The sequence below is a fragment of the Trachypithecus francoisi genome, unplaced genomic scaffold (assembly GCF_009764315.1).
Source record: "Trachypithecus francoisi isolate TF-2019V2 unplaced genomic scaffold, Tfra_2.0 Lachesis_group15, whole genome shotgun sequence".
In the NCBI taxonomy this organism is placed as follows: Eukaryota; Metazoa; Chordata; class Mammalia; order Primates; family Cercopithecidae; genus Trachypithecus; species Trachypithecus francoisi.
Window position 1 is genome coordinate 70,625,852 of NW_022681460.1, and position 24,627 is coordinate 70,650,478.

Below are 24,627 nucleotides of genomic sequence, written 5' to 3' on the forward strand. Positions count from 1 at the left end.
AACTCTCTGAGTTGCATTCATAAAATGAAGTGAATTTTCCCAAAAAGCTTCTTTCCAGTTTTTATGTGAACATACTTCCTTTTCCACCATAGCTCTCTGTGAGCTCCCAAATATGACTTTGCAGAAACCATGAGCACTGTGTTAGCAAACTGTTCCAAGAAGGGAAGAGTGGAACTCTGTGTCATGAAGTCACACATCAGAAAGCAATGTCTCAGAAAGCTTCTCTCTAGTTATTATATTAGGATATTTGCTTTTTCACTCTGGGCCAAAATGAGCTCCCAAATATCACTTTGCAGATTCCACGGAAAGAGTGTTAGCAAACTGCTTCACGAGGCTTAAGTTGTAACACTGTGAGATGAATTCACAGATTACAAAGAAGTTTCTCTGAAAGCTTCTTTCACGTTTTGAACTGATGATATTTCCTTTATCTGCGTAAGCCTCATTGCGATCCAAAGTAGCCTTTCTCAGGTTTCTCAAAGACAGTGTTAATGGACTGTTCCAGGAAACATAAGTGTAACTCTGTGAGATGAATTCACACATCACCAAGAAGTTTCTAAGAAAGCCTCTTTCTAGTTTTCATCTGAGGATATTTTCTTTGTCACCGTAAGCTTCATTGCGCTAAGAAGTATCCCATGCAGATTTCCAAAAAAGTGTGTTAGCAAACTAATCACTGAAGAGAAACGTGTAACTCTGTGAGTTGCATTCATACATTGAAGTGCATTTTCCCAAAAAGCTTCTTTCCAGTTTTTATGTGAAGATACTTCTTTTTCCACTGTAGCTCTCAATGAGCTTCCAAATATCACTTTGCAGACTCCACGAGAACTGTGTTAGCAAACTCTTCCAAGAAGGGAAGACTGGAACTCTGTGTAATGAAGTCACACATCAGAAAGCAATGTCTCAGAAAGCTTCTCTCTAATTATTTTATGAGGGTATTTCCTTTTTCACCGAGGGCCCAATGAGCTCCCACATATCACTTTGCAGGTTCCACGAAAAGAGTGTTAGCAAACTGCTTCATGAGGCTTAAGTTGTAACTCTGTCAGATGAATTCACAGATCACAAAGAAGTTTCCCTGAAAGCTTCTTTCACGTTTTGAACTGATGATATTTCCTTTACCAGCGTAGGTCTCAATGCGATCCAAAGTAGCTCTTCTCAGCTTCTTCAAAGACAGTGTTAATGGACTGTTCAAGGAAATATAAGTGTAACTCTGTGAGATGAATTCACACATCAGAAAGAAGTTTCTAACAAAGCTTGTTTCTAGTTTTGGTCTGAGGATATTTCCTTTGTCACCATAAGCTTCATTGTGCTTTTGAAGTATCCCATTGCAGATTTCAAGAAAACTTTGTTAACAAACTGATTACTGAAGAGAAACGTGTAACTCTGTGAGTTGCATTCATACATTGAAGTGCATTTTTCAAAAAAGCTTCTTTCCACTTTTTATGTGAAGGTACTGCCTTTTCCAGCATAGCTCTTCGTGAGCTCCCAAATATCACTTTGTAGAATCCACGAGAATTGTGTTAGCAAACTCTCCCAGAAGGGAAGAGTGGAACTCTGTGTGATGAAGTCACACATGAGAAAGCAATGTCTCAGAAAGCTTCTGTCTAGTAATTATATGAGAATATTTCCTTTTTCACCATGGGCCCCAATGAGCTCCCAAATATCACTTTTCACATTCCACGAAAAGAGTGTTAGCAAACAGCTTCATGAGGCCTAAGTTGTAACTCTGTGAGATGAATTCACAGATCACAAAAAAGTTTCTCTGAAAGCTTTTTTCACGTTTTCAACTGCTGATATTTCCTTTATCAGCGTAGGCCTCAATGCAATACAAATTAGCCCTTCTCATGTTTCACAAAGACAGTGTTAATGAACTGTTCCAGGAAGCATAAGTGTAACTCTGTGAGATTAATGCACACATCACCAGGAAGTTTCTAAGAAAGTTTCTTTGTCGTTTTCATCTGAGGATATTTCCTTTGTCACCGTAAGCTTCATTGCACTAAGAAGTATCCCATAGCAGATTTCAGGAAAACTGTGTTAGGAAACTGATCACTGAAGAGAAACGTTTAACTTTGTGAGTTGCATTCATACATTGAAGTGCATTTTCAAAAAAGCTTCTTTCCAGTTTTCATCTGAAGATATTTCCTTTTTCATCATAGCCCTCAATGAGCTCCCAAATATCGCTTTGGAGAATCACGACAACAGTGTTAGCAAACTGTTCCAAGAAGGGTGGGTGCAACTCTGTGTGATGAAGACACACATCAAAAAACAATCTCTCAGAAAGCTACTGTCTAGTTATTAATATGAGGATATATCCTTTTTCACCATGGGCCCCAATAAGCTCCCAAATATCACTTTGCAGATTCCACGTAAAGAGTGTTAGGAAACTGCTTCATGAGAACTAAATTGTACCTCTGTGAGATGAATTCACACATCAAAAAAAACTTTCTCAGAAAGCTTCTTTCACGTTTTGAACTGATGATATATCCTTGATCAGCGTAGGCCTGAATGCAATCCAAAGTAGCCCTTCTCAGTTTCCTCAAAGACAGTGTTAATGGACTGTTCCATGAAACATAAGTGGAACTATGTGAGATGAATTCACACATCACCGAGAAGTTTCTAAGAAAGCTTCTTTCTAGTTTTCATCTGAGGATATTTCCTTTGTCACCGGAAGCTTCATTGCGCTAAGAAGTATCCCATTGCAGATTTCAAGAAAACTTTGTTAGCAAACTGATCAATGAAGAGCAACGTGTAACTGTGTGAGTTGCATTCGTACATTGAAGTGCATTTTCCCAAAAACCTTCTTTCCAGTTTTCATCTGAAGATATTTCCTTTTTCACCACAGGCCTCATTGTGCTCCAATATATCACTTTGGAGAATCCACGACAATAGTGTTAGCAAACTGTTCCAAGAGGTTGGTTGCAACTCTGTGTGATGAAGTCACACATCAGAAAGCAATCTCTCAGAAAGCTTCTCTCTAGTTATTATATGAGGATATATCCTTTTTTACCATGGGCCCCAAAGAGCTCCCAAATATCCCTTTGCAGATTCCCTGAAAAGAGTGTTAAGAAACTGCTTAATGAGAACTAAATTGTACCTTTGTGAGATGAATTCACACATCACAAAGAACTTTCTCAGAAAGCTTCTTTCATGTTTTGAACTGATGATGTATCCTTGATCCGCGTAGGCCTGAATGCAATTCAAATTAGCTCTTCTCAGTTTCCTCAAAGAAAGTGTTAATGGATGGTTCCAGGAAACATAAGTGTAACTCTGTGAGATGAATTCACACATCACCAAGAGGTTTCTAAGAAAGCTTCTTTCTAGTTTTCATCTGAGGATATTTCCTTTGTTACTGTAAGCTTCATTGCGCTGAGAAGTATCCCATTGCAGATTTCAAGAAAACTGTGTTAGCAAACTGATCACTGAAGAGAAACGTGCAACTCTGTGAGTTACATTCATACATCAATGTGCATTTTCCCAAAAACCTTCTTTCCAGTTTTCATCTGAAGATATTCCTTTTTCACCACAGGCCTCATTGTGCTCCAATATATCACTTTGGAGAATCCACGACAATAGTGTTAGCAAACTGTTCCAAGAGGTTGGTTGCAACTCTGTGTGATGAAGTCACACATCAGAAAGCAATCTCTCAGAAAGCTTCTCTCTAGTTATTATATGAGGATATATCCTTTTTTACCATGGGCCCCAAAGAGCTCCCAAATATCCCTTTGCAGATTCCCTGAAAAGAGTGTTAAGAAACTGCTTAATGAGAACTAATTGTACCTTTGTGAGATGAATTCACACATCACAAAGAACTTTCTCAGAAAGCTTCTTTCATGTTTTGAACTGATGATGTATCCTTGATCCGCGTAGGCCTGAATGCAATTCAAATTAGCTCTTCTCAGTTTCCTCAAAGAAAGTGTTAATGGATGGTTCCAGGAAACATAAGTGTAACTCTGTGAGATGAATTCACACATCACCAAGAGGTTTCTAAGAAAGCTTCTTTCTAGTTTTCATCTGAGGATATTTCCTTTGTTACTGTAAGCTTCATTGCGCTGAGAAGTATCCCATTGCAGATTTCAAGAAAACTGTGTTAGCAAACTGATCACTGAAGAGAAACGTGCAACTCTGTGAGTTACATTCATACATCAATGTGCATTTTCCCAAAAACCTTCTTTCCAGTTTTCATCTGAAGATATTTCCTTTTTCACCGTAGCCCTCAATGAGCTCCCAAATATCACTTTGGGGAATCCATGAGAACACTGATAGCAAACTCTTCCAAGAAGGGAAGAATGGAACTCTGTGTGATGAAGTCACACATCAGAAAGCAACCTCTAAGAAAGCTTCTGTCTAGTTATTATATGAGGATATATCATTTTTCACCATGGGCTCCAATGAACTGACAAGTATCACTTTGCAGATTCCATGAAAAGCATGTGAGCAAACTTCTTCATGAGGCCTAAGGTGTAACTCTGTGAGATGAATTCACAGATCACAAAGAAGTTTCTCTGAAAGCTTCTTTCACGTTTTGAACTGATGATATATCCTTGATCATCGTAGGCCTCAATGCCATCCATAGTAGCCCTTCTCAGGTTCCTTAAAGACAGTGTTAATGGACTGTTCCACGAAACATAAGTGTAATTCTGTGAGATGAATTCACACCTCACCAAGAAGTTTCTAAGAAAGCTTCTTTCTAGTTTTCATCTGAGGATATTTCCTTTGTCACCGGAAGCTTCATTGGGCTAAGAATATCCCATTGCAGATTTCAAGAAAACTGTGTTAGCAAACTGATCTCTGAAGAGAGACGTGTAACTCTGTGAGTTGCATTCATACATTGAAGTGCATTTTCCCAAAAAGCTTCTTTCCAGTTTTTATGTGAAGATACTTTCTTTCCCACCATAGCTCTCAATGAGCTCCCAAATATCACTTTGCAGAATCCATGAGAACTGTGTTAGCAAACTGTTCCAAGAAGGGAAGAGTGGAACTCTGTGTGATGAAGTCACACATCAGAAAACAGTGTCTCAGAAAGCTTTTGTCTAGTTATTATATGAGGATATTTCCTTTTTCACCATGGGCGCCAAAGAGCTCCCAAATATCACTTTGCAGATTCTACGAAAAGAGTGTTATCAAACTGCTTCATGAGGCCTAAGTTGTAACTCTGTGAGATGAATTCACAGATCACAAAGAAGTTTCTCAGAAAGCTTAATTCACATTTTGAACTGACGATATTTCCTTTATCAGCGTAGGCCTCAATGCGATCCGAAGTAGTCCTTCTCAGGTTCCTCAAAGACAGTGTTAATGTACTGTTCCAGGAAACATAAGTTTAACTCTCTGAGATGAATTCACACATCACCAAGAAGTTTCAAAGGAAGCTTCTTTCTAGTTTTCATCTGAGGATATTTCCTTTGTTACCATAAGCTTCATTGCGCTAAGAAGTATCCCATTGCAGATTTCAAGAAAACTGTGTTAGCAAACTGATCACTGAAGAGAAATGTGCAACTCTGTGAGTTGCATTCATACATCGATGTGCATTTTCCTAAAAACCTTCTTTCCAGTTTTCATCTGAAGATATTTCCTTTTCCACCGTAGCCCTCAATGAGCTCCCAAATATCACTTTGGGGAATTCACGAGAACACTGATAGCAAACTGGTCCAAGAATGGAAGGTTGGAACCCTCTGTGATGAAGTCACACATCAGAAAGCAACCTCTAAGAAAGCTTCTGTCTAGTTATTATATGAGGATATATCCTTTTTCACCATGGGCCCCAATGAACTGACAAATATCACTTTGCAGATTCCACGAAAAGCATGTGAGCAAACTTCTTCATGAGGCCTAAGGTGTAACTCTGTGAGATGGATTCACAGATCACAAAGAAGTTTCTCTGAAAGCTTCTTTCACGTTTTGAACTGATGATATATCCTTGATCAGCGTAGGCCTCAATGCGATCCATAGTAGCCCTTCTCAGGTTCCTTAAAGACAGTGTTAATGGACTTTTCCACGAAACATAAGTGTAATTCTGTGAGATGAATTCACACATCACCAAGAAGTTTCTAAGAAAGCTTCTTTCTAGTTTTCATCTGAGGATATTTCCTTTGTCACCGTAAGCTTCATTGTGCTAAGAAGTATCCCATTGCAGATTTCAGGAAAAGTGTGTTAGGAAACTGATCACTGAAGAGAAACGTGTAACTCTGTGATTTGCATTCATACGTTGAAGTACATTTTCCCAAAAAACTTCTTTCCAGCTTTTATGTGAAGATAGTTCCTTTTTCACCGTAGCTCTCAAGGAGCTCCCAAATATCACTTTGCAGAATCCACGAGAACTGTGTTAGCAAACTGTTCCTTGAAGGGAAAGGTGGAACTCTGTGTGATGAAGTCACACATCAGAAAGCAATGTCTCAGAAACCTTCGTTTAGTTATTATATGAGGATATTTCCTTTTTCACCATGGGGCCCAATGTGCTCCTAAATATCACTTTGCAGATTCCATGAAAAGAGTGTTAGCAAACTGCTTCATGAGGCCTAAGATGTAACTCTGTGAGATGAATTCACACACCACAAAGTAGTTTCTCTGAAAGTTTCTGTTGCGTGTTGAACTGAGTATATTTCCTTTATCAGCGTAGGCCTCAATGCGATCCAAAGTAGCCCTTCTCAGGTTCCTCAAAGACAGTGTTAATGGACTGTTCCAGGAAAGATCAGTGGAACTCTGTGAGATGAATTCACACATCACCAAGTAGTTTCTAAGAACGTTTCTTTCAAGTTTTCATCTGAGGGTATTTCCTTTGTCACCATAAGCTTCATTGCACTACGAAGTATCCCATTGCAGATTTCTAGAAAACTGTGTTAGCAAACTGGTCACTGAAGAGAAACTTGTAACTATGTGAGTTGCATCACACATCGCAATGCAGTATCTCGGAAGTCTTCTTTCCAGTTTCGATCTGAGTATATTTCCTTTTTCATGCTAGCCCTCAATGACCTCCCAAATATCACTTTGCAGAATCGATGACAACAGTGTTAGCAAACTGTTCCAAGAAGGGAAGGGTGGAACTCTGTGTGATGAAATCACACATCAGAATGTAGTCTCTCAGAAAGCTTCTCTTTAGTTATTATCTGAGGATATTTCCTATTTCACCATGTGCTCCAATGGGCTTCCAAATATCACTTTGCAGATTCCACCAAAAGAGTCTTAGCACACTGCTTCCTGAGTACTAATTTATAACTCTGTTAGATGAATTCGCATATCACAAGGAAGTTTCTCAGAAAGCTTCTTTCACGTTTTCAACTGATGATAATTCCTTTATCATCGTAGGCTTCAATGCGATCCAAAGTAGCCCTTCTCAGATTTTTCAAAGATAGTGTTAATCGATTGATCTATCAAATGTAAGTGTTACTCTGTGAGATGAATTGACACATCACAAAGAAGTTTCTAAGACAACTTCTTTGTAGTTTTTGTCTGAGGATATTTCCTTTGTCACCGTAAGACTCATTGCGCTCAGAAGTATCCAATTGCAGATTTCAAGAATACTGTGTTAGCAAACTGATCTCTGAGGAGAAATGTGTAACTCTGTGAGTTGCATTCACACATCGTAATGCGGTTTCTCAGAACACTTCTTTCCAGTTTTAACCTGAGGATAATTCCTTTTTCACAATAGCCCTGAATGAGCTCCCAAATATCACTTTGCAGATACCACAACAACAGTGTTAGCAAACTGCATCGTGTAGACAAAGTTATAACTCGGTGAGATGAATTCACATGTCACAAAAAGTTTCTCAGAAAGCTACTTTCTAGCTCTTACCTGTGGATATCACCTTTGTCACCGTCAGCTTCATTCCACTAAGAGATATCCCAATGTAGATTTCAAGAAAAGATTCTTAGCAATGGATCAATGAAAAGGAAATTGCAACTCTGTGAATTGCATCAATGTGTCACAAGTCAGTTTCTCAGAACTCTTCTTTCCAGTTTTTATCTGAGGATATTTCCTTTTTCACTACAGCCCTCAATGAGCTCCCAAATATCACTTGGCAGAATCCACGACAACAGTGTTAGAAACCTGCTGCAAGAAGGGAAAAGTGAATCTCTGTGTTATGAATTCACACATGAGAAAGCAACTTCTGAGAAAGCTTCTTTCTAGTTATTATCTGAGGATATTTCCTTTTTCACCGTAGGCCTCATGTGTTCCCAAATATCACTTTGCAAATTCCACGAAACACTGTTAGCAAACTGCTTCATGAAGACTAAGTAGTTACTCTGTTAGATGAATTCACATAACACAAAGAAGTTTGTCACAAGCCTTCTTTCACGTTTTTAATTGAGGATATATCCTGTAACACTGTAGGCCTCAATGTGATCCAAGGTAGCACTTCTCAGGTTCCTCAAAGACAGTGTTAATCGATTGCTCCATGAAACGTAAGTGTAACTCTCTGAGAAGAATTGACACATCACAAAGAAGTTTCTAAGAAAGCTTGTTTGTAGTTTTTGTCAGAGGATATTTCCTTTGTCACCATAAGCCTCATTGCACTCAGAAGTTTCCAAATGCAGATTTCAAGAAAACTGTGTTAGCAAACTGATCTCTGAAGAGAAAAGTGTAACTCTGTGAGTTGCATTCCCACATCATAATGCAGCTTCTCAGAACGCTACTTTCCAGTTTTAAACTGAGGATATTTCCTTTTTCACCATAGCCCTCAATGAGCTCCCAAATATCACTTTGCAGATTCCACTACAAGTTTTGGCAAACTGCTTGGTGAAGACAAACATATCTCAGTGAAATGAATTCACAAGTCACAAAGAAGTTTCTCAGAAAGCTACTTTCCAGTTTTTATCTGTTGATATTTCCTTTGTCACTGTCATCTTCATTGCGCTAATAGATATCCCAATACAGATTTCAAGAAAAGAGTCTTAGCAACGGATCAATGAAAAGGAAAGTGTAACTCTGTGAGTTGCATCCACATGTCACAAGGCAGTTTCTCAGAATGCTTCTTTCCAATTTTTATCTGAGGATATTTCCTTTTTCACCACAGCCTTCAATGAGCTTCCAAATATCACTTGGCAGAATCCACAACAACAGTTTTAGGAACCTGCTGCAATAAGGGAAAAGGGAATCTCTGTGTTATGAATTCACACATCAGAAAGCAACTTCTGAGAAACCTTCCTTCTAGTTATTATCTCAGGATATTTCCATTTTCACCATAGGCCTCAATGTGTTCCCAAATATCACTTTGCAGATTCCACGAAAACACTGTTAGCAAACTGCTTCATGAAGACTAAGTTGTTACTCTGTGAGATGAATTCACATATCACAAAGAAGTTTGTCACAAAGCTGCTTTCACGTTTTTAATTGAGGATATTTCCTGTAACAGCGTGGGCCTCAATGCGATCCAAGTAGCACTTCTCAGGTTCCTCAAAGACAGTGTTAATCGACTGCTCCATGAAACGTAAGTGTAACTCTATGAGATGAATTGACACATCACTAAGAAGTTTCTAAGAAACCTTCTTTGTAGTTTTTGTCTGAGGATATTTCCTTTGTCATGGTAAGCCTCAATGAGCTCAGAAGTATCCAATTGCAGATTTTAAGAAAACTGTGTTAGCAAACTGATCTGTGAAGAGAAAAGCTAACTCTGTGAGTTGCATTCACGCATCAAAGTGTAGTTTCTCAAAACGCTTCTTTCCAGTTTTAAACTGAGGATAATTCCTTTTTCACCATAGCCCTCAATGAGCTCTCAAATATCACTTTGCAGATTCCACAACAGTGTTAGCAAATTGCTTCATGAAGACAAAGTTGTAACTCGGTGAGATGAATTCACATATCTCAAAAAGTTTCTCAGAAAGCTACTTTCTAGTTTTTATCTGCGAATATTTCCTTTGTCACCATCAGCTGCATTGCGCTAAGAGATTTCCCAATGCAGATTTCAAGAAGAGTCTTAGCAAAGCGATCAATGAAAAGGAACGTGTAACTCTGTGAGATGCATCCAAAAGTCACGATGCAGTTTCTCAGAACGCTTCTTTCCAGTTTTTAGCTGAGGATATTTCCTTTTTCACCATAGCCCTCAATGAGCTCCCAAATATCTGTTCGCAGAATCCACGACAACAGTGTTAGGAACCTGCTGCAAGAAGGGAAAAGTGAATCTCAGTGTTATGTATTCACACATCAGACAGCAACTTCTGAGAAAGCTTCTTTCTAGTTAATATCTGAGGATATTTCCATTTTCACCATAGGCCTCAATGTGCTCCCAAATATCACTTTGTGGATTCCATGAAAACACTGTTAGCAAACTGCTACAAGAAGGGAAAGGTGAATGTCTTTGTGATGAATTCACATATCACAAAGCGATTTCTCAGAAAGTTTCTTTCTAGATTTTATCTGAGGATATTTCCGTTTTCACAATGGGCCTCCATGTGCTCCCAAATATCACTTTGCAGATTCCACGACAACATTGTTATCAAGCAACTTTGTGAAGACAAAGTTGTAACTCGGTGAGATGAATTCATATATCACAAAGAAGTTTCTCAGAAAGCGACTTTGTAGTTTTTATTTGAGGATATTTCCTTTGTCTCTGTCAGCCTTATTGCACTAAGAAATAACCCAAAGCAGATTTCAAGAAAAGAGTGTTAGCAAACGGATCAATGATAAGGAAAGTGTAACTCTGTGAGTTGTATTCACAAGTCACAATGCAGTTTCTCAGAACGCTTCCTTCCAATTGTAATCTGAGGTGATTTTCTTTTCCACCATAACCCTCACTGGGTTCCCTAATATCACTTAGCAAATTTCACGAGAACAGTCTTAGCGAACGCCTTCATGAGGAGAAAGGTGTAACTCTGTGAGATGAATTCACAGATCACATTGAAGTTTCTCAGAAAGCTTCTTTCTCATTTTTAACGGAGGATATTTAATTTGGCCCTATAGTCTTCAAAGGCATCCAAAATATCAGTTCTCAGATTCCACAAAAACAGGGCTAGCCAATGGCTCCATGAAACACAGGAGTAACTCAGTGAGTTGGATTCACACATCACAGAGTAGTTTCTCAGAAAGCTTCTTTCTTGTTTGAGCTGAGGTTATTTGTGGTCTTGGCACGCCACTGTGTGTCTTATTGCAGTTTCTGTGAAAACACTGTTAGCAAGCTCCTGAATGAAAACAATTATCTAACCCTGTGATCTGAATTCACCCATAACAAAGAAGTTTCTGAGAAGGCTTCTCTGCAGATTTGTCTGAAGATGTTTCATTATTCACCATGGGATTCAACGATATCCAAGACATCACTTCTGAGCTTCCACAAAGTCAGTGCTAGCAGACTCCTCCGTGAAACAGTGGTGTAACACTTTGAAATGAATTCACACATCACAAAGCAGTTTCTCAGAAAGCTTCATTCCGGTTTTTCATGGAGGATATTTCCTTATTCATCATAGCCCTCAATGAGCTCCCAAATGTCACTTTGCAGATTCCACGACAACAGTATTAGCAAACTGCCTCATGAAGACAAAGTTGTAACTCAGTGAGACGAATTCACATGTCACAAAGAAGTTTCTCAGAAAGCTACTTTCTAGTTTTTCTTTGAGGATATTTCCTTTGTCACTGTCAGCTTCATTGTGCTAAGAGATATCCCAATGCAGATTTCAAGAAAAGAGTCGTAGCAACGGATCAATGAAAAGGAAAGTGTAACTCTGTGAGTTGCATCCACATGTCAGAAGGCAGTTTCTCAGAAGGCTTCTTTCCAGTTTTTATCTGAGGATATTTCCTTTTTCACTGCAGGCCTCAATGAGCTCCCAAATATCACTTGGCAGAATTCAGGACAATTGTGTTAGGAACCTGCTGCAAGAAGACAAAAGTGAATCTCCGTGTTATGAATTCACACATCAGAAAGCAACTTCTGAGAAAGCTTCTTTCTAGTTATTATCTGAGGATATTTCCGTTTTCACCATAGGCCTCAAGGTGCTCCCATATATCACTTTGCAGATTCCATGAAAACACTGTTAGCAAACTGCTACAACAAGGGAAAGGTGAATATCTTTGTGATGAATTCACAAATCACAAAGCAATTTCTCAGAAAGCTTCTTTCTAGATTTTATCTGAGGATATTTCCGTTTTCACCATGGGCCTCCCTGTGCTCCCAATATCACTTTGCAGATTCCACGACAACAGTGTTAGCAAACTGCTTCATGAAGACAAAGTTGTAACTCAGTGAGATGAATTCATATATCACAAGAAGTTTCTCAGAAGGCGACTTTCTAGTTTTTACCTGAAGATATTTCCTTTGTCTCTGTCAGCTTCATTACTCTAAGAAATATCCCAATGCAGATTTCAAGAAAAGAGTCTTAGCAATGGATCAATGAAAGGGAAAGTGTAACTCTGTGAGTTGCATCCACAAGTCACAATGCAGTTTCTCAGAATGCTTCCTTCCAGTTTTTATCTGAGGAGATTTCCTTTTTCACCATAATCCTCACAGGGCTCCCAAATATCACTTTGCAAATTCCACGAGAACAGTCTCAGTGAACGGCTTCCTGAGGGGAAAGGTGTAACTGTCAGATGAGTTCACAGATCACGTTGAAGTTTCTCAGAAAGCTTCTTTCTCATTTTTAATGGAGGATATTTAATTTGGCCCTATAGTCTTCAAAGGGATCCGAAATATCAGTTCTCAAATTCCACAAAAACAGGGCTAGCCAACGGCTCCACGAAACACAGGAGCAACTCAGTAAGTTGAATTCACACATCACAGAGTAGTTTCTCAGAAAGCTTCTTTTGGCTTTGAGCTGAGGTTATTTGTAGTCTCGGAGCGCCACCGTGTGTCTTATTGCAGTTTCTGCGAAAACATTGTTAGCAAGCTCCTGAATGAAAACAATTATTTACCCTGTGAGCTGAATGCACCCACAACAGAGAAGTTCTGAGAAGGCTTCTCTGCAGATTTGTCTGAAGACATTTCATTATTCACCATGGGATTCAACGATATCCAAGACATCACTTCTGAGCTTCCACAAAGTCAGTGCTAGCAGACTCCTCCGTGAAACAGTGGTGTAACACTTTGAAATGAATTCACACATCACAAAGCAGTTTCTCAGAAAGCTTCATTCCGGTTGTTCTCGGAGGATATTTGCTTTTTCACCATAGCCCTCAATGAGCTCCCAAATATCACTTTGCAGATCCACGACAACAGTGTTAGCAAACTGCTTCCTGAAGACAAGTTGTAACTCGGTGAAATTAATTCACATGTCACAAAGAAGTTTCTCAGAAAGCTACTTTCTAGTTTTTCTTTGAGGATATTTCCTTTCTCACAGTCAGCTTCATTGTGCTTAGAGATATCCCAATGCAGATTTCAAGAAAAGAGTCTTAGCAACAGATCAATGAAAAGGAAAGTGTAACTCTGTGAGTTGCATCCACATGTCACAAGGCAGTTTCTCAGAACGCTTTTTTCCAGTTTTTTTCTGAGGATATTTCCTTTTTTCACCATAGCCCTCAATGAGCTCCCAAATATCACTTGGCAGAATCCACGACAACAGTGTTAGGAACCTGCTGCAAAAAGACAAAAGTGAATCTGTGTGTTATGAATTCACACATCAGAAAGCAACTACTGAGAAAGCTTCTTTCTAGTTATTATCTGAGGATATTTCCGTTTCCACCATAGGCCTCAATGCCGTCCCAAATATCACTTTGCAGATTCCACAAAAACACTGTTAGCAAACTGCCTCATGAAGACTAAGTTGTTACTCTGTGAGATGAATTCACATATCACAAAGAAGTTTGTCACAAAGCTGCTTTCACGTTTTTAATTGAGGATATTTCCTGTAACAGCATAGGCCTCAATGCAATCAAAGGTAGCACTTCTCAGGTTCCTCAAAGAGAGTGTTAATCGACTGCTCCATGAAACGTAAGTGTAACTGTGTGAGATGAATTGACACATCACAATTAAGTTTCTAAGAAAGCTTCTTTCTAGTTTTTGTCTGAGGATATTTCCTTTGTCACGGTAAGCCTCATTGTGCTCAGAAGTATCCAATTGCAGATTTCAAGAAAACTGTGTTAGCAAACTGATCTCTCATGAGAAACGTGTAACTGTGTGAGTTGCATTCACACATCATAGTGTAGTTTCTCAGAACGCTACTTTCCGGTTTTAATCTGGGGATACTTCCTTTTTCACCATAGCCCTCACTGTGATCCCAAATATCACTTTGCAGATTCCACGACAACAGTGTTAGCAAACTGCTTCTTGAAGACAAAGTTGTAACTCGGTGAGATGAATTCACATATCTCAAAGAAGTTTCTCAGAAAGCAACTTTCTAGTTTTTGTCTGAGGATATCTCCTTTGTCACCATCAGCTTCTTTGTGCTAAGAAATATCCCAATGCTGATTTCAAGAAAAGAGTCTTATCAAAGGTATGAATGAAAAGGAAAGTGTAACTCTGTGAGTTGCATCGACATGTCCCAAGGCAGTTTCTCAGAACGCTTCTTTCCAGTTTTTATCTGAGGATATTTCCTTTTTCACCGCAGCCCTCAATGAGCTCCCAAATATCAGTTGGCAGGATCCACGACAACAGTGTTAGGAAACTGCTGGAAGAAGGGAAAAGTGAATCTCTGTGTTATGTGTTCACACAGCAGAAAGCAACTTCTGAGAAAGCTTCTTTCTAGTTATTATCTGAAGATATTTCCGTTTTCACCATAGGCTTCAATGCACTCCCATATATCACTTTGCAGATTCCACGGAAACTCTGTTAGCAAACTGCTACAAGAAGGGAAAGGTGAATGTCTTTGTGATGAATTCACAAATCGCAAATCAATTTATCGGAAGGCTTCTCTCTAGATTTTATCTGAAGATATTTCCGTTTTCACCATGGGCTTCCATACGATCCCAAATATCACTTTGCAGATTCCACAACAACAGTGTTAGCAAACTGCTTCGTGAAGACAAAGTTGTAACTCGGTGAGATGAATTCATATATCATAAAGAAGTTTCTCAGAAAGCTGGTTTCTAGTTTTTATTTGAGTATGTTTCCTTTGTCTCCATCAGCTTCATTGAGCTAAAAAATATCCCAATGCAGATTTCAAGAAAAGAGGGTTAGCAAACGGATCAATGAAAAGGAAAGTGTAACTCTGTGAATTGTATTCACAGGTCACAATGCTGTTTCTCAGAACACTTCCTTCCAGTTTTTATCTGAGGAGATTTCCTTTTTCAACACAACCCTCACTGGGCTCCCAAATATCACTTTGCAAATTCCACAAGAACAGTCTCAGCGAACGGCTTCATGAGGAGAAAGGTGTAACTCTGTGAGGTGAATTCACAGATCACATTGAAGTTTCTCAGAAAGCTTCTTTCTCATTTTTAATGGAGGATATTTCCTTTGGCCTATAGTCTTCAAAGGCATCCAAAATATCAGTTCTCAGATTCCACAAAAACAGGGCTAGCCAATGGCTCCATGAAACACAGGAGTAACTCAGTGAGTTGGATTCACACATCACAGAGTAGTTTCTCAGAAAGCTTCTTCTTGTTTGAGCTGAGGTTATTTGTGGTCTTGGCACGCCACTGTGTGTCTTATTGCAGTTTCTGTGAAAACACTGTTAGCAAGCTCCTGAATGAAAACAATTATCTAACCCTGTGATCTGAATTCACCCATAACAAAGAAGTTTCTGAGAAGGCTTCTCTGCAGATTTGTCTGAAGATGTTTCATTATTCACCATGGGATTCAACGATATCCAAGACATCACTTCTGAGCTTCCACAAGTCAGTGCTAGCAGACTCCTCCGTGAAACAGTGGTGTAACACTTTGAAATGAATTCACACATCACAAAGCAGTTTCTCAGAAAGCTTCATTCCGGTTTTTCATGGAGGATATTTCCTTATTCATCATAGCCCTCAATGAGCTCCCAAATGTCACTTTGCAGATTCACGACCAGTATTAGCAAACTGCCTCATGAAGACAAAGTTGTAACTCAGTGAGACGAATTCACATGTCACAAAGAAGTTTCTCAGAAAGCTACTTTCTAGTTTTTCTTTGAGGATATTTCCTTTGTCACTGTCAGCTTCATTGTGCTAAGAGATATCCCAATGCAGATTTCAAGAAAAGAGTCGTAGCAACGGATCAATGAAAAGGAAGTGTAACTCTGTGAGTTGCATCCACATGTCAGAAGGCAGTTTCTCAGAAGGCTTCTTTCCAGTTTTTATCTGAGGATATTTCCTTTTTCACTGCAGGCCTCAATGAGCTCCCAAATCACTTGGCAGAATTCAGGACAATTGTGTTAGGAACCTGCTGCAAGAAGACAAAAGTGAATCTCCGTGTTATGAATTCACACATCAGAAAGCAACTTCTGAGAAAGCTTCTTTCTAGTTATTATCTGAGGATATTTCCGTTTTCACCATAGGCCTCAAGGTGCTCCCATATATCACTTTGCAGATTCCATGAAAACACTGTTAGCAAACTGCTACAACAAGGGAAAGGTGAATATCTTTGTGATGAATTCACAAATCACAAAGCAATTTCTCAGAAAGCTTCTTTCTAGTTTTTGTCTGAGGATATTTCCGTTTTCACCATGGGCCTCCCTGTGCTCCCAATATCACTTTGCAGATTCCACGACAACAGTGTTAGCAAACTGCTTCATGAAGACAAAGTTGTAACTCAGTGAGATGAATTCATATATCACAAAGAAGTTTCTCAGAAGGCGACTTTCTAGTTTTTACCTGAAGATATTTCCTTTGTCTCTGTCAGCTTCATTACTCTAAGAAATATCCCAATGCAGATTTCAAGAAAAGAGTCTTAGCAATGGATCAATGAAAGGGAAAGTGTAACTCTGTGAGTTGCATCCACATGTCACAAGGCAGTTTCTCAGAACGCTTCCTTCCAATTGTAATCTGAGGTGATTTTCTTTTCCACCATAACCCTCACTGGGTTCCCTAATATCACTTAGCAAATTTCACGAGAACAGTCTTAGCGAACGCCTTCATGAGGAGAAGGTGTAACTCTGTGAGATGAATTCACAGATCACATTGAAGTTTCTCAGAAAGCTTCTTTCTCATTTTTAATGGAGGATATTTAATTTGGCCCTATAGTCTTCAAAGGGATCCGAAATATCAGTTCTCAAATTCCACAAAAACAGGGCTAGCCAACGGCTCCACGAACACAGGAGCAACTCAGTAAGTTGAATTCACACATCACAGAGTAGTTTCTCAGAAAGCTTCTTTTGGCTTTGAGCTGAGGTTATTTGTAGTCTCGGAGCGCCACCGTGTGTCTTATTGCAGTTTCTGCGAAAACATTGTTAGCAAGCTCCTGAATGAAAACAATTATTTACCCTGTGAGCTGAATGCACCCACAACAGAGAAGTTTCTGAGAAGGCTTCTCTGCAGATTTGTCTGAAGACATTTCATTATTCACCATGGGATTCAACGATATCCAAGACATCACTTCTGAGCTTCCACAAAGTCAGTGCTAGCAGACTCCTCCGTGAAACAGTGGTGTAACACTTTGAAATGAATTCACACATCACAAAGCAGTTTCTCAGAAAGCTTCATTCCGGTTGTTCTCGGAGGATATTTGCTTTTTCACCATAGCCCTCAATGAGCTCCCAAATATCACTTTGCAGATTCCACGACAACAGTGTTAGCAAACTGCTTCCTGAAGACAAAGTTGTAACTCGGTGAAATTAATTCACATGTCACAAAGAAGTTTCTCAGAAAGCTACTTTCTAGTTTTTCTTTGAGGATATTTCCTTTCTCACAGTCAGCTTCATTGTGCTTAGAGATATCCCAATGCAGATTTCAAGAAAAGAGTCTTAGCAACAGATCAATGAAAAGGAAAGTGTAACTCTGTGAGTTGCATCCACATGTCACAAGGCAGTTTCTCAGAACGCTTTTTTCCAGTTTTTTTCTGAGGATATTTCCTTTTTCACCATAGCCCTCAATGAGCTCCCAAATCACTTGGCAGAATCCACGACAACAGTGTTAGGAACCTGCTGCAAAAAGACAAAAGTGAATCTGTGTGTTATGAATTCACACATCAGAAAGCAACTACTGAGAAAGCTTCTTTCTAGTTATTATCTGAGGATATTTCCGTTTCCACCATAGGCCTCAATGCCGTCCCAAATATCACTTGCAGATTCCACAAAAACACTGTTAGCAAACTGCCTCATGAAGACTAAGTTGTTACTCTGTGAGATGAATTCACATATCACAAAGAAGTTTGTCACAAAGCTGCTTTCACGTTTTTAATTGAGGATATTTCCTGTAACAGCATAGGCCTCAATGCAATCAAAGGTAGCACTTCTCAGGTTCCTCAAAGAGAGTGTTAATCGACTGCTCCATGAAACGTAAGTGTAACTGTGTGAGATGAATTGACACATCACAATTAAGTTCTAAGAAAGCTTCTTTCTAGTTTTTGTCTGAGGATATTTCCTTTGTCACGGTAAGCCTCATTGCGCTCAGAAGTATCCAATTGCAGATTTCAAGAAAACTGTGTTAGCAAACTGATCTCTCATGAGAACGTGTAACTGTGTGAGTTGCATTCACACATCATAGTGTAGTTTCTCAGAACACTACTTTCCGGTTTTAATCTGGGGATACTTCCTTTTTCACCATAGCCCTCACTGTGATCCCAAATATCACTTTGCAGATTCCACGACAACAGTGTTAGCAAACTGCTTCTTGAAGACAAAGTTGTAACTCGGTGAGATGAATTCACATATCTCAAAGAAGTTTCTCAGAAAGCAACTTTCTAGTTTTTGTCTGAGGATATCTCCTTTGTCACCATCAGCTTCTTTGTGCTAAGAAATATCCCAATGCTGATTTCAAGAAAAGAGTCTTATCAAAGGTATGAATGAAAAGGAAAGTGTAACTCTGTGAGTTGCATCGACATGTCCCAAGGCAGTTTCTCAGAACGCTTCTTTCCAGTTTTTATCTGAGGATATTTCCTTTTTCACCGCAGCCCTCAATGAGCTCCCAAATATCAGTTGGCAGGATCCACGACAACAGTGTTAGGAAACTGCTGGAAGAAGGGAAAAGTGAATCTCTGTGTTATGTGTTCACACAGCAGAAAGCAACTTCTGAGAAAGCTTCTTTCTAGTTATTATCTGAAGATATTTCCGTTTTCACCATAGGCTTCAATGCACTCCCATATATCACTTTGCAGATTCCACGGAAACTCTGTTAGCAAACTGCTACAAGAAGGGAAAGGTGAATGTCTTTGTGATGAATTCACAAATCACAAATCAATTTATCGGAAGGCTTCTCTCTAGATTTTATCTGAAGATATTTCCGTTTTCACCATGGGCTTCCATACGATCCCAAATATCACTTTGCAGATTCCACAACAACAGTGTTAGCAAACTGCTTCGTGAAGACAAAGTTGTAACTCGGTGAGATGAATTCATATATCATAAAGAAGTTTCTCAGAAAGCTGGTTTCTAGTTTTTATTTGAGTATGTTTCCTTTGTCTCCATCAGCTTCATTGAGCTAAAAAATATCCCAATGCAGATTTCAAGAAAAGAGGGTTAGCAAACGGATCAATGAAAAGGAAAGTGTAACTCTGTGAATTGTATTCACAGGTCACAATGCTGTTTCTCAGAACACTTCCTTCCAGTTTTTATCTGAGGATATTTCCTTTTTCACCATAATCCTCACAGGGCTCCCAAATATCACTTTGCAAATTCCACAAGAACAGTCTCAGCGAACGGCTTCATGAGGAGAAAGGTGTAACTCTGTGAGGTGAATTCACAGATCACATTGAAGTTTCTCAGAAAGCTTCTTTCTCATTTTTAATGGAGGATATTTCCTTTGGCCCTATAGTCTTCAAAGGGATCTGAAATATATTCTCTCAGATTCCACAAAAACAGGGCTAACCAACGGCTCCATGAAACACAGGAGTAACTCAGTGAGTTGAATTCACACATCACAGAGTATTTTCTCAGAAAGCTTCTTTCGTCTTTGAGCTGAGGTTATTTATAGTCTCGGAGCGCCACTGTGTGTCTTATTGCAGTTTCTGTGAAAACTCTGTTAGCAAGCTTCTGAATGAAAACAATCATCTAACACTGTGAGCTAAATTCACCCACAACAGAGAAGATTCTGAGAAGGCTTCTGTGCAGATTTGTCTGAAGATATTTCATTATTCACCATGGGATTCAACGATATCCAAGACATCACTTCTGAGCTTCCACAAAGTCAGTGCTAGCAGACTCCTCTGTGAAACAGTGGTGTAACACTTTGAAATGAATTCACATATCACAAAGCAGTTTCTCAGAAAGCTTCATTCCGGTTGTTCTCGGAGGATATTTCCTTTTTCACCATAGCCCTCAATGAGGTCCCAATTATCACTTTACAGAATCCACGAAAACAGTGTTAGCACACAGCTACAAGAAGAGAAAGGTGAATCTCTGTGTGATGAATTCACATATCAGAAGGCAATTTCTCCGGAAACTTCTTTCTAGTTTTCACCTGAGGATATTTCCATTTTCACCATGGGCCTCAGTGCTCTCCCAAATATCACTTTACAGATTCCACCACAATAATGTTAGCAAACTGCTTCATGAAGACAAAGTTGTAACTCGGTGAGATGAATTCCCAGGTCACAAAGAAGTTTCTCAGAAAGCTACTTTCTAGTTTTTATTTGAGGAAATTCCTTTGTCACCATCAGCTTCATTGTGCTAAGAAATATCCCAATGCAGATTTCAAGACAAGAGTGTCAGCAAACGGATCAATGAAAGGGAAAGTGTAACTCTGTGAGTTGCATCCACAAGTCACAATGCAGTTTCTGAGAACGCTTCATTCCAGTTTTTATCTGAGGATATTTCCCTTTTCACCATAGCCCTGAATGAGCTCCCAAATATCACTTTGCACATTCCAGAAGAAGAGTGTTAGCAAACTGCTGCAAGAAGTGAACGGTGAATCATTTTGTGATTAACTCACACATCAGAAAGCAATTTCTCAGAAAGATTTTTTCTGGTTTTTATCTGAGAATACTTCCATTTTCACCATGAGCCTCAATGCGCTCCCAAATATCACTTTGCAGATTCCACGACAACAGTGTTAGCAAACTGCTTCGTGAAAACAAAGTTGTAACTCAGTGAGATGAATTCACATATCACTAAGAAGTTTCTCAGAAAGCTACTTTCTAGTTTTTATTTGAGGAAATATTCTTTGTCTCCGTCAGCTTCATTGCGCTAAGAAATATCCCAATGCAGATTTCAAGAAAAGAGTGTTAACAAATGGATCAATGAAAAGGAAAGTGTAACTCTGTGCAGTGTATTCACAGGTCACAATGCAGTTTCACCATAGGCCTGAATGTGATCCCTACTATCCCTTCACGGATCCATCCACGAGGGATTTCCAAACTACGTAATGTAAAGAAAGCTTCCAATATATGAGTTGAATGAATATAGGAAAATGCAGGTTCACAGAAAGCTTCTTTCGAGTGTTTATCTGAAGATATTTCCTTTTTCATAATAGTGCTGAACGTGATCCTGAAGGTACCTTCGTGGATCCGTCCATGAGAGGTTCCAAGCTGCGTATGTAAAGAAAACTTAATCTCTGTGAGGTGATTACACATATCACATAATAGTTTCCTAGAAAGCTTCTTTCCAGTTTTTGTCTGAGGCTATTTCCCTTTTCACCATCGGCATCAACATGCTCCAGAATATCACTTGGTACCTGTCTCTAAAAAAGGGTTTCCCCGACACTGTATGAGAAGACAGGTATAACACTGTTAGTGGAATGCTCACGTCATAAAGCAGTTCCCTGGGAAGCTTCTCTTCAGTTTCGGTCTGAACATATTTCCTTTTTCACCGTAAGCCTCAAGGTGCTCCCGAATATCCCATCACATGCTAAACATGCACAGGATGAGAAAACTGATCAATGAAAAGAGAGGCTTAACTGAGTGAGAGGAATTAAGACGACACAGAGTACTTTCACAGAAAGCTTCCTTCTGGATTTTACCTGAGGATATTTCCTTTTCCATAATTTAAGGATCGTTCCCACATGTCCTTCCTCAGATGGCACAAAAACAGTGATTTCAAGCTGCTCAATCCAAAGAATGGGTTAACTCCACGAGACAAATACACACATCACAAAGCAGTTGCTCAGAAATTTTCTCTGCAGGTTTCATCGGAAGACATTTCCTTGCTCACCACAGGCCTCCAGGCGTCACTAAATATCCCTTCACAGATTCTTCAATGACAGAGTTTCAAAACTGGGCATCATAGAGTAAGCATTAACTCTCTGAAGTGAATGCACACACATCAGAGAGCAGATTCTTGGAATGCTTCTTACTCGATTTTATTTCAGTATATTTCACTATTCGCCATAGTCCTCAATGCACTCCAAAATATCACCTTTTTGGTTTCACAGGAACAGTGTTCAAACACTGCCTTGTGAGAAAAGAGTTATAACTCCCTGAGTGGAATGCATACATCACAAAGTAGTTTCTCAGAAAGCTTCTATCCAGTTTTTATCTGAAGATATCTCCTTTTTCACCATAGGCCTTAATGTGCCCCTGAATGTTCCTTCGTGGATCCGCGCATGACAGACTTTCCAAACTGCGTAATATAAGAAAAGTGTTAACTATGCAAGTTGAATAAGTATATCTAACACCAAGCAGTTTCACAGAAATCTTCTATGCTGTTTTTGTCTGAGGATATTTCCTTATTCACCAGAGCCGTCCCTATACTTCCGTATGTCTCTTGGTAACTTTTTCTCCAAAAGGGATTCTGGAATTCTTTTGGAGAAGAAAAGTATATTTCTTTGAGTGGAATGCACACGTCACAAAGCAGCTCCTCAGAACCCTTCTCTCCAGTTTCTATCTGAAGGCGCTTCCTTTCTCACCGCGAGTCTCAAAGCGCTCCTGAATATCCCTTCTCAGAGTAAACAAAAACAGTGTTATGATACTGCTCAATGAAAAGAGAATCTTAACTGTGTGAGCGGAATTCACGTGACACAGAGCAGTTCCACAGAAAGCTTCCTTCTGGTTTCTCTCTGCGGATATTTCTTTTTCAGGATATTCAAAAGAGCATTTCCAAATGTCCTTTCTCAGATTCCACAGAAACAGTGATTTCAAACTGCTCAATCCAAAGAATGATTTAACTCTATGAGATGAACACAAACATCACAAGAGTTGCGCAGAAAGCTTCTCTCCACTTTTCAATGGAAGACATTTTCTTGCTCAACACAGGCCTCTGTTTGCCAATTACTATCCCTTTGCAGAACCCTCAAAGACTGACTTTCAAAGTGGGAAATGTAGTGTCAGCTTTAACCCTGTGAACAGAACGGACATGTCAGAGAGCAGTTTCTTCAAGTGCTTCTTTCTGTTTTTTATTGGATGACATTTCACTTTATGCCATAGTCTTCAATGTGCTCCAAATATCACTCGTTTGGTTTTACAGGAACAGTGTTCAAACTGAGCCCTATGAGATGAAAGTTATAACTCCCTGAGTGGAATGCTCACATCACCAAGCAGTTTTTCAGAAAGTTTCTCTCCATTTTTCGTCTGACCATTTTTCCTCTTTCACCATAGGCCTGAATGTGATCCCAAATATCCCTTTGCGGATCCATCCACAAGGGAGTTTCCAAGCTCCGTAATGTAAAGAAAGCTTCATCTATGTGAGATGAATAAACATAGAAAAAAGCAGATTCACAGAAAGCTTCTTTCCAGTTTTTATCTGAAGATATTTCCTTTTTCACCATAGTCTTGAATGTGCTCCCGAAGGTCAGTTAGTGGATCCGACCATGACAGTTCCAAGCTGCGTAATGTAAAGAAAGCTTTATCTATGTGAGATCATTACACATATCACAGAGTAGTTTCCTAGAAAGCTTCTTTCCAGTTTTTGTCGAGGCTATGTCCCGTTTCACCATTGGCATCACCATGCTCCTGAATATCACTTGGTACCTGTTTCTCCAAAAGGGTATCTCTGACGCTGTATGAGCAGAGAGTTATAACAGTGTGAGTGGAATGCACATGTCACAAAGAAGCTCCTCGGAATGTTTCTCTTCAGTTTCAGTCCTAACATATTTCCTTTTTCACCATAAGCCACAAAGTGATCCCGAATATCCCATCACATGCTAAACATACACAGGGTTAGAAAACTGCTGAATGAAAAGGGAGACATAACTGAGGGAGCAGAATTAAGATGACACAGAGCAGTTTCAAAGAAAGCTTCCTTCTGGGTTTTACCTGAAAATATTTTTTTCTCCATATTCTAAGTATCGTTCCCAAATGTTCTTCCTCAGATTCCACAAAAACAGTGATTTCAAGCTGCTCAATCCAAAGAAGGTTTAACTATATGAGATGAATACACACACCACAAAGCAGTTGCTCAGAAAGTTTCTCTGAAGGTTTCATCGGAAGATGTTTACTTGCTCACCACAACCCTCTGGGCGTCACTAAATATCCCTTCACAGATTCTTCAAAGACCAATTTTCGAAACTGGGCAACATAGAGTCAGCATTAACGCTGTGAAGTGAATGCACATATCAGAGAGCAGATTCTTGAAACGCTTCTTACTCGATTTTATTTCAGTATATTTCACTATTCGCCATAGTCCTCAACGCACCCTGAAATATCACATTTTCTGTTTCACAGGAACAGTGTTCAAAAACTGCCTTGTGAGAAAAGAGCTATAACTCCCTGAGTGGAATGCATATATCACAAAGTAGTTTCTCAGAAAGCTTCCATCCAGTTTTTATCTGAAGATATC